Raw genomic sequence first — 4,149 nt, 5'->3', positions numbered from 1 at the left:
CCGAAGGAATAAAATTTTCTATATATCAAAAAGATACTAAAGAACAACATCCGTTATTAAAGAGTAGACCAAAAAGCCCCGTACATCAACACTCCTAAGTAAACTGGAACATCACGTCCATACAAGCACATAATTAACTAAATTCAATTGGAGGACGTTTGACTACTTTCTTATGAACCTCCATAAATCTCTTTTTTTTTATCTATAGTATTTTGTATTATGCATATGTTAAAAATCATCTTAAAGTTGTTAATATCATAATAGTTTTTCCTAATTGTCCAAAAATATTCATTACTACTGTTTAGGTTTCATATCACCGACTCAAACTTATTTGAAATCGAGCCATGATTATTGTTATGGCTATAATATATAGTTACAAAGAACTAAGACAGTGATAAACCAAACAGTAGGTAACCTGTAAATAAAATTGTTCACAACTAGATATTCTAAACAAATATTTTGATACATAGCATATTAAAATCTTACATCATAATTTTATGAGCATTTGAACTAAAAAATGTACAAAAATAATAAAGATGACCTTACTTTCCTAACAATCAAGAAGAAATTAAAGGGGTGTTGCTTATTACATTTTTCATAAAGATAGACTTTCGGCTTATATCCATGTTTACAGTTCGTATAAAATTTTATTTGAAAGAACCCAAAAGAAAGAGTTATCACTAAAGCAAAAATGATCTTTAACGATAATTAATAGCTTAATTGTTGCTAAATTTGTATTTTCAGAGGCAAATAGTACTAGTTATAAAATCCCTAAAGTCTGTGACGATATTTAATATAATTACAATAAATTAATGTTTGTAAAAGCTCTAAAACATTTCATTAATGTTCATATTTATTACCGATAAAGAGTAATTTTAGTTATAGTGCATTTTGAGCACATGAAAACTTAATATCTTATTATGCCCAAAAAGAAGAGAGAATGAAATAAGAAAAATTAGCCAACTTGCGATAAAGGAAATAGACTAATTGTCCCTATACAAGTATTCTAGGAAGAGTGCAATGTCACATAAAGTATTTGTACCTAAGATAAAAAATCAAATTATATACTAAATGTGGAAAACAAGAAAGCAATCTATATGGTTTTGTTAACAAACATCACCATTGGATCCATATTGGTCATCACATCTTTGTTATTGTGCTATTAAATATAACACAGTTCCCAAGCAACCAAAAACTATATGAAAAACCCTCCAAAAGGGGACAAAATACGAGTGTGCATTTGATTTTCAGTTTGATTTTGTATTATTCGGTTTATATTTTTTTATGTTTTGGTTTTGAAGAAGTGTCATCCAATTCAAACCAACAAAAATTTGATTAAGTTTGAATTTTTTTTATAGTTTGGTTATTCAGTTGTATCAATAATTAGAATATTAGAGAATTATATTTGCAATTTGAAAAAAATAAATAGAATAATCTCTGAATTTCTTAAATACACTTTTAAATAGAAATCACTAGCAAAATGTAAAACAAAATACTTAAAAGAAGATCAATTATAGATTTCAAACCATTAAAAAAATTAATCATAATGAGAATAATAAAAAGGGGACAAAAGTGATTAACTCCAACTTAAGCCTAAACGCACGCGCACATATGCAGGAACATGCGTTTCTAAATCTGAAATCAAACAAAAAAATCAAACAAAATAAAGTGTAAATCCAAAACCAAACCTAAAAAAATTTAAATTATAATTTGAATAGGTTTGATTTGATTTTTCCGTTTAATCTAAATAGTGCACACCCCTAGATTAAAAAAGAAGATAAAATTTTAATTAACCTTGCTGAAATTTTTAATAGAATTCAAATAAATCACCAAAATAACAAAAAGAAATTACATTATTTCAATGAATCACAATAAAATATAAGATTCATCAAATAGAAGGAATAAAATTTTGAATAAAGAAACACATTTCATAAGAAACTTGATTAATGTAGAAATAGAAGTTTTGTTAACTAAATAAGGAAATGTTATGGGCTTTGGGTAGAGAGATAGAAGAGTAGTTAATGTTACATAGGCGGATCTAGGATTTAGAGTCTACGAGTGCTAAGTAAACTCATCAACTAAATCAATTTCATGTTTCATTTGAAGTATTTGTCTTTCGATCTATTTGACAAATTAATCATTAAAAATATGAATAAATAACAATTATAACATTTTTAAAAAAAAGTGTATGTAGGTTGTTTACGAAAAAATTCATGATAGTTGTGGGTCTCACATATTTTAAATTTCAAGAATTAATAGTTATCATATAAATCGAGAGAGTATGAATATATGTAAGACTGTAGTTGTTTATCGACGATTTTCAATTTTGGGCTATATGAATATAATACCAGGACTTATGTAATTATTTGTCAAGATAAGTGATGATCATTCCATTATATTTTCTTGTTAGAGTATATTTGATGCATTTAAGTGTTTATAAAATTATCCAATTACTGAAAATAGAAAAAAAATAATACCCCTATCTTGTGGGCCAATGATGGTTGATTTTTTTCAAGATGGTGCCACGTAGGCCGAAAAGGGTAGAATATTTCTTATAAAATAAGGTTAGGGGGGTGGTAATAGGACCTTAGTATAGTAGTAGTGTGTCTCTGGGATTTCAGGCATAAGTTGAGGGGGTACTTGTGCATTTCCCTAAAAATGCATATACAGACATAATATCATAAAATTATGTCCATTTGAATAATTTTATAGATTTTAGTTTTGCCACTTTGGTGATTAACAAACTATACAAACATAATACATGCATCAGGTCGAAAACCAGCGCATTCTATCTTGGATTACTGAAATGACAATAAATAATGAATTTTATTCTAAATGGGATTGGGTCATTGGATTAAAATAAGAAAATGGGGTTTTATAACAAAATCTGGGTCAATTTGAGTCAATTTTGGAGATTTCGTTCAATGATGGTAAATTTGGTGAACTTAATAACAGTAGGGGTAAAATTAATTTTATTTTAATAGCGAGGATATAATAAAACAATAAACCAAAGTTGAGGGGTATTTTTGACCTTTTTCCCTTATTTTGTTGAATATTTAAGTGTTACCTCTGATCTCATAATTTCTGTTAATTTCTTAAGAATTACCTTAGATAATTATATTTTGATAGTTCTAAGAAATATTTGTAGCACAAATTAATTATATGTTTGTAAGAATACTGTCACGCCCCGAACCTATACCCTGGGTGGGACTGACGCTCGAAAACTATTACTAGCCTAAGCAAACCCTTGTCCTGGATTACTTACTCAGTGGAAGACTTCAACCTCATAAAAATAAGTTCAAATAAAGAACTTATGAAAAATCTTAGAATCGAAGAAATCATTTCAAACTAGCCAAAATGGATAATTAAGTGTCATAGCAAAACATTTGAAATACAAGTCTAAAAGACTCATAACTATCTATCTAACTATCTATGTAACCTTTAAACAACTGAGATGGATGTTGGGGAAAACCACACAATATCCTAATGAACTTGAAATAAAACCGAAGGCCATAAAAGGAGTCCTCCGAAATGCAAAGATGTTCACCAACTGACACTGAATTGCTCACTGATCAACATTGCCCTGGATGTTGATCCTAGTTATATGTGTTTTCATCATAAGATGATTCATATCAACTACCATCAGTACATTGAATGTACGAGTATGCGAGTTGGCATGCTCAACACGAACTTACCTTGCTTAACTAAACACAACATAACTCAACTCATTTCAATATAAAGAAGTTTAAAACAAATTCAGTACAAAAAAAAGTTGTTAAGACATAATGTCAACTCTGTATGTATGCAAAGATACAATATAACTCTGAGATGCATGTTAAATACAATAAACTATGCATATAAAATACATTTACTTCTGTGGGAGTTTCTCTAACCCACAACCATCACTTAAGAGCTATAGTGATGATTCATTGTTTTACCTCACACTTCCAGGGCTGTCCTATACCTTTTGCATTAGTATAGAACCTAAACTATTAAGTGGATCCACTAGTCTATACTAAAAAGCACTAAATGAATCATCTAAAAAGTATGACCCTTTTCTACCCATGGTGACTACATATCCCATATCAATGCTCACATCTACTCCCAAAATATACTATCTCTTTATGTTTAAAAGCATACATTCTTTTT

This window comes from Solanum lycopersicum, chromosome 7, assembly GCF_036512215.1.
Source record: "Solanum lycopersicum chromosome 7, SLM_r2.1".
Taxonomy (NCBI): domain Eukaryota; kingdom Viridiplantae; phylum Streptophyta; class Magnoliopsida; order Solanales; family Solanaceae; genus Solanum; species Solanum lycopersicum.
Note: the sequence above shows the minus strand (reverse complement) of the source record.